At 32.9% G+C, this 8,051-nt stretch overlaps 1 pseudogene; it reads right to left on the reverse strand.

Annotated features, from left to right (window-relative positions):
* Nucleotides 1–292: 292 nt before the first annotated feature.
* On the reverse strand, nucleotides 293–1,867 carry LOC111392831 (annotated as a pseudogene).
* Nucleotides 1,868–8,051: the final 6,184 nt, after the last annotated feature.

Consider the following 8,051-nt stretch of genomic DNA (forward strand, 5'->3'; position numbering starts at 1 on the left):
CAATTTTCAGAAATAGATGTCAATAACTTGAACTCTTGATCACTTTTGTTTTCTTTGATACGATGTCTAAAAGCTTGAACTGTTAATTATTCAGAACTTTATCTTTTTGAAGTTAATCTTCACGATTTATCTAGTATCAATGGTCCTCAACGATTTGCATGGTTAAGATTAAGAGCTTGAGAATGCATGACATGGTCTTACGCATCTCTAAAGATTGTGACTGAAAATTATTAGCATAATAAAATTCTTACAATTGGTTAGTTTTTACAATCGAATATCCCTTATGCATCTCTAAAGATTGTGACTGAAAAATATTAGGACAACCTTAAACATAATTACAAATTACAAATTACAAATCGGATGCATCGATAGGAGGAAAAATAATTTGACATTTCACACACAGAAGGTTCATCTTGATTCTCTTTTTACACGTCTTACAAACTTCACCAAGCAATATCTATATCAATGACAAATTCATATTAGTTTAGAGTACACACCACGACAATTTCTTTTGTTCTTGATTTAATTCGAATATCAATGATGGAATAAAGCATTCAAGATTTCCGGAGATGATGAGTTTCCACATCTGTAGTGATATCTATGTAATAAGCCAACCACGAAATTGGATGTGGAACATCTTCATTTATCATCTCATACTCCAAAGTCCAAGTAACATGGTCGATCCCATCTTTTGTTTCAACATGAACCATTATAGTGAATGTCTTGTAGAATTCCAGAACATCTCCTTCGAGGACCTTAACAACCAATGCCTTTTTCTCTTCATCAATGGAGTCAAGTACCATTTTTGCACTCTGCTCTTTTCCATCTATTAAAATAATAAAAAATATTTAATCTACGTATAAAAGTATACGTTAATTAGATGATGATATGAAAAACTTTTCAATGTTAATTATTCCATATAGTTAGAGCAAAAAACTTGAAGATTTGACATAAAATAGACAGTTTTATATCATTCGACTTTATACATGAATTATTGATGACTCATTTTTATAAAAGAGAAATCAATGTTAGCCAATTTTTTTTTTTTTTTTCCGGAAAATGTTTGGTGTACAGAAAAATTTCCTATAGAAATTTTACAAATACCTCACAAACTGTGGACCCCACATGAATAAATAATGTCAAAAAATTCACCCACCCACGCCGCCCATGTGAGGTGTCGGTAGGGACCTATACTGTGAACCGTTACCTGTACACCAATCACTGTCCTTTTTTTTCAATAAAAGGCTGCTAAAAATAGAGTTATATCACACTTTTTGACAACCCAATAAATGATAAATTCCTGGCTAAATTCAAAGGGGAATGCTATGTTCTCAATAGTTATGGGACACTCAAGATGCAAAATTTAAGGATTACTTGGAAACCTAAACATTCATACTGTCAATTGCTCGACTCACTGAGCAATATTTTGTAAGTTGAATCATAGAGTACTAGACATAATTGAAGATGAGAGGCGTGTGACTAATTTCTCTCTTATTACTGATTCTGTCTAGTTGAACTTGCTAAATATACTAAACACATGCAAAAAGTGCACTTCGACACGAGTAAATATTGGATTACCTTGGGAGTATTTAAAAAACACGACGCAACCTGAATTTCCGAATTCTCCTTCAACCAACTCACAAGCATGTACCCTTTCCAACGCAAGCATCGGCTAACTGGTGTGGCTTATGCCTGAAGAATTCATGAAATACATCTCCACCAGCCTTGAACTCTAACTGGGCAACTAACTTACCAGTTAATCCCATTCCTTAGTCTTGATTGTTTAAATGGAAAGAAAACAAAGATTTAAATACAACGAACCAAACGTAGTTAGTGGAATGCAGATTTACTTTCAACATCTCATGATTTATAGGCTCATTTCTAAATATTTTATTTAATTTTATTTCTTTTTTTATTGGAAGATTGTAAATAAGCACATTTTAGACCCTTTTTTTTTTTTCCCGTAATGGTACCCACAGAAATTTGAAAATGACAACTGATCAAATGCATTGAATCCAAGGATTGAACAATCTTTCTATATATAATTGGTGTCCACTAAAGATGACTGATTCGGGGTCTTGATACATACTGTCCCTTTCTTGATAAGATTGAATTTTAATTTATGGCTGGAGCTGCTTGGGGCAAGGATGAATGCGATTTGATTTAGGCGATATGTGCTATATTTTCAACTCAAACCATTTCATATAGTTTGAAATCTTTCCAAACCAAACCAAACCAATTTATTTTTTGAACCAAACCATAATTTGTGATTTGGTTTGGTTTCAATCTACGATTTACTTATCGACATTATAGTAACATATTTAAAACAAATTAACATATAAGTTCAAATGAGAACTAATAATGTTAAATGTTAAATTACATTCATATTTACCATGAAACACATGAAATAAATTATATTCAAAGTTGGTTGCTAAAAGATGTCAATAGAACAAATACATCTTTCTTCATTTCTATTTACCTTCGCTTGTTTGACTTTTATATTGTCACATAGTGATTGGTAAATGTAGAGTCACATTCTGCTATTATAGTTTAGTTATAACTCATTTCGTCTTACTAGTGAGATATTAAATAAGAATTGAACGGAATATGTTTAAATGTACTGAGATTGATAGAGTTTAGGCCTATTGAAAATTGACAAATTTTATTTTCTAACTACTTTATGAAAACAGAAGGAAATAGCACTAGTTAGGAAACTTTAACATTTTCACACAATCAATACGTTCTATCTTTCATTCTTTACAAACCACAAACAAGTTCATTATTCATTTATACACACAAACAGTCATTTTGTTATCAAAATAACAACTTACAAGTGTATAATAAGTTCAAAAACAACAAATAAAAAGAAAGAACAATGGAAAATGATTTAAATGAGAATTTCAGACTTACTGAAAGAGACGATCCAGGTAAAATTAGCAGATTGACAGGTAAAAGGAGATTGCCGAGACGTTCAGCAGTGGCAAACAATCATCAAATATTTAGGAAATGAGAGTTTATGTTACGGCTTCTAGAGCTTTGAATGTGATTTGTTGCTGTAGTTTTGTTGAATTATGATTTAGATTGTTGAAAATATAAGGGTTTTTTTTTTTTTTTTTTTCATATGATTTGGGAATAATTTTAGTGTTTGATATCAAGTGAGGATATGTGTTACAAACTTGTTAAACCATGGGTTAATCATGATGAATCTAATTTACTTTCGATGATTATTTCAATGGGCTGGTTATAATTTATATTTCTAAATTGATATTTTTTCTGAAAAGTGAAAACTGTAAAATCTATAAGTTAATAAAATTAATGTTTTAATTAAAAAATTTAAAAATGGTTTGGTTCGATTTTGTTTTGTGTGATTTTTGAAAATCGAAACCTAAACCAAACTATTTTAAAACGATTTGGTTCGATTTGAGGGAACAAAAATCGCAGGTGTTTGCGATTTCAGGATATTTTTGTACAGCCCTACTTTGAGGTTCGAAACACATTTTCATAATAATTCTTATATATCTAAATAATTCATGACTGCAGGAAAAATGGGTGGGTTTTGTCCCACTGATAGACAGCCCAACCCTAAATAAAGTTATCTGATATGGATATACATCGTGCGTGATTCATGCTAATTACTAAGTATTTGATAGGAGATTAGATAGTACTGATTAATATTTAAAAAAGAAAATTAAGCATAATTACTTTTTAAAATGTCAATACTCCGTGTTATATCAAGTTTTAACAATCTTATCAGACAACTAATTGGTATCCAGCAAAGATAGGCTAGAGTACCTTTTATGGCATTCGATCACTATCATTCGAGTGACCCGACTAATGGGCTTAGGCACCATTGTTGCACCATGACAATCGCTCTCTCAATATGATGTTCTTGTGACTTGAAAGTATGACCCTAACTTTCATACTTTGGTGAGAATACGCAAAACTTTTAATGACATTAGATCTCCATCATTTGAGTAATCTACAGTGGACTTAAGAATGGTATTATTGCATTTGATACAAATGACATAATCACTGAAATTGGGGTTTTCCAACCAATGAACACTCGGGTTATCGTGTAACCCTAATGGGCATGTAGCCGAAACCTTTATTTAGAACATGCCTACTCCCTAATATATTGTACCATTAACCTCTTTGTAAACATGTTTTTGTACTCGACTTTACTGCGACCACAAGAGATTTTGTACGTCATCAATAATATTTTGAATGTCCCATGATCCATCTACTATACCGGTTACATATTGAGCAACATTAAAATCAATTTTAATATGTGATGTGTTTTCTAGTGTGATTCAGAAGTGATTGGCCAAGATCAACCTTTTTTGGCAATACATTTGTTTCATCGATGCTCAAGTTCAGTTTCCATTTTCAATTTTTGAAAGAAGTGAGGTAAACTTTTGAATGTGTAATTTTCTTGTTCCCATTTCGTAAAAAAATGCCTCAATTATTGGTTGCTTAATTAGTTGCTTCAAAATCCATGTGAAACATGACACACTCTCATTGGTCCACGTGTCCCAATACATGTCGTAATCTAGTAGTTAGCAAACTATTGACACCGAGTAATGCTATTCAATTCTATTGATGCTAAGCACCTGTTTAGCTTTGAATTAATTGATTGAACATCTTAATTATGAGTTGCGTTTCTTCATCTAACATGTTCAATCATGTAAGGACACTCAATGTACAAAGATTTATGCTTATAACCAATGAGACTAAAACGCATATTCCTATTGTCACACTTGTGATAGTTACCAAGCTATTTAGAAGTCCATTATCATTCATATTTATTTGTACTAAACACCAACCACATTTTTTCCCTTGCTTTACTCATTATACTCTAATTTATTGGCGAAATTAGATGTCTTAAATGCAGCTGAACGAGCAACTTCACAGTCTTCACTCGTCTACTCCTAGACTCGCCTCGCCTCGCCTCGCCTCAAGAAAATTAGGCTTGGCTTGCCCCACGAGCTCTTCCTTGGTGGGGGTGAGTGCTGAAAATAGCATTATGTAGCTATAATGGGAGTCGCTCACGAGCTAGTGAGCTGGGATTGCACAAGTGATTTGTTCCTCGGCTCGTGCCCGCAGTTCTTGGGATGTGAGTCAAACTGAATCAAGCTGACGAGTGACCCACTTCACTTAGCACATTTAAACAAAATAGAGAACTCGAGACTTTCTTAGATAAGAGTACTATCAATGTTTATTATGATGTCAATGTAACAGGCCAACCATGAATTGGAATCCAAGAAAATTAGGCTTGGCTTGCCCCACAAGCTCTTCCTTGGTGGGGGTGAGTGCTGAAAATAGCATTATGTAGCTATAATGGGAGTCGCTCACGAGCTAGTGAGCTGGGATTGCACAAGTGATTTGTTCCTCGGCTCGTGCCCGCAGATCTTGGGATGTGAGTCAAACTGAATCAAGCTGACGAGTGACCCACTTCACTTAGCACATTTAAACAAAATAGAGAACTCGAGANATCAGTATTTAAAATTGTTCAAATTTGAATTAAATTAATAAAATCTAACAATAAAAGTATATATTATAAAGCAATAATTTAAGCCAACAAATTTTTAAAACAGTGATTTTTAGAGCTACTTTTTACCCCCAAAAAGAAAAATATTTTTTGAACTCTTAAAAGAATAAAAATCAGTACTTAAATTGTCCAAATTTGAATTTTACAAAATAAATTGATAAATAAAATGACCCAGTAAAATATATATTATGAAGTACAGAACTTGAGTTGACAAATTTCTTAAAGAAATTATTTTAGAAACAAAAACTAATAATATAGAAATGTTTAGTTATTATTTATTGTGTTAAAAATCAATAGAAGAAGTGGACATTTGGGGAATTGAACTCCATGCCTCTCAAATGCAAAGCTATCAATTTACCATTTGAGCTATAGCATTTCTGTCCAGGAAAGTAGACACTAATTTTATAAAGTTATTTAATTATGTAAAAAATTCAAAAGACGAAGTGGTGGAAGAGAGGAATCGAACACCATGCCTCTCATTTGCAAAACAAAAGCACTACCATTTAAGCCACAACCACTTTGCTGTGAATGGAGTGAAGCTAAATATATTTATTTTTTACACTTCATTTATATGCAAATTTTTCTCTCACCGGAGCCAGCACGGGTGGCCGCGCCGGCTCGCCAGGTGCTGGCTCCGTCCCTGCTGTCAAGTTCATTTATGGAAAATAATGAAAAAGATTGAACAGAGTACATAGAATACAAAAGAGGTCTCTTTATTAAAACCAGACTGCCATTGATTGATTATGAGTTTATATGATTGTCTGTGAACATTATTGGCGTTTGCTTTTCCAATTATTCGGTCGCTTATACTTTTATATGTAAAGGCTGAGTCTTGTGATCATTAAATAACATAAATGAAAAATCATATGCTAGTTCTTTGGATTGGAATTTTCTACTCTTGCATGAAATGAATTGCACTAAACAGTGAAGGCTTCTGCTTTTCTGTGATCTGAGTGAGATTGTTGAAGTTTCATTAATTTCAGCTGGCTGAGTTGTCTCCCCTTGAAAGCTCGTCAACACTTTGAGCTGTATCTGTAGAGCTCTAGTAATACTTGAAAAAAAAATCTCAATTACAGATAAGTTTGACCTTATGTGCGGAATTAACACAACTAAAAGCAACAAATCACTTTTTAATTATTTCTAGATGATTAATCAAATAGTTCAATTATCTTAAGTTACAGTTTGTAATAAGCAAACATTAAATAACACCAAATATGTTTGCGAAGAAATTCATTTGGGTAAAAACTTCGGGACCAAGCCAATTACCTCAATTATGACAATATGGATTTACAGTTAGATGCTGCCTAACCAACTTTATTAGACTTCCTGATTGACTTCCTATAACCTCCAAGATCCTGTTGAAATCACCAGCTCCCTATCTTCGTGAATTGTCTCTTCCAAGTGGATCATCAAGAATGATCAATTTTTGTACTCTTCCTGTGCATGTAGTCCAATCTCTCTCAATCTTTAGCGGCCTCTAAAGTTCAATTAAAAAAGTACCTTCCTAAGGGTGTTTAGGAAGTAGGTGTTTAGGATCTAATGGATTTGATGTTTTTCACCCAATCTGTAGTTGTATAATCTCAAGAATACACGAACAAGCTCTTGGATCTTCAAAAAATGTTATGACTATGTTATAGAGAAGAGGCACAATGAATAATCACACCAAATTTCATGCAAAACATTGAGTATTTATAGTTGAGGATAGTTAGGTAAGTTGGACAGAGTAAAACTCTGCAAAAACGTGAAGTATGGTTTTATGTGTAACTCTGTCGCTCAAGTAAGGAGCTAGCGACAGGGTTTCTATTTTTGTCGCTCGAACGACATTTAGGCAATAGGCTAGCGAAATTGCGGCGTCTCCTTTTTCCTTATTCCGAACTCGAACTCTAACTTTCCTAACTCAATTATACAATATTCCAACTAACTCGTTGACTTTTTACAACATATTTATTTCAGTCATTTTGTTCATAGAAATGTTAATTACATAAAACCTAAAGTATTGTAAGGAGCTAGCGACAGGGTTTCTATTTTTGTCGCTCGAACGACATTTAGGCAATAGGCTAGCGAAATTGCGGCGTCTCCTTTTTCCTTATTCCGAACTCGAACTCTAACTTTCCTAACTCAATTATACAATATTCCAACTAACTCGTTGACTTTTTACAACATATTTATTTCAGTCATTTTGTTCATAGAAATGTTAATTACATAAAACCTAAAGTATTGTCCTCTGCAATTTCTTTAAATATACAATAATTTACCTCTCAATAAAAAGAATATATACAATAATGTGCTTAATATTTTTAATTATGTCACAATTTAGTGTTCTCCTAGTGCAGTTTTTTATCGTTTTGAGTTAACAAGTTATGATAGAGCATGGCTAGTCTTGTTTATCTATTTTATGTCTTCCTTTTCCGAATTTATTATAATGATCTTTATGTTTTCTTAAACAGGTTGAACATCATGGTTAACACTAGAAAGAAGGCTGAATTCACATGATATTACAATG

This window comes from Olea europaea, unplaced genomic scaffold (genome assembly GCF_002742605.1).
Source record: "Olea europaea var. sylvestris unplaced genomic scaffold, O_europaea_v1 scaffold987, whole genome shotgun sequence".
Lineage (NCBI taxonomy): Eukaryota > Viridiplantae > Streptophyta > Magnoliopsida > Lamiales > Oleaceae > Olea > Olea europaea.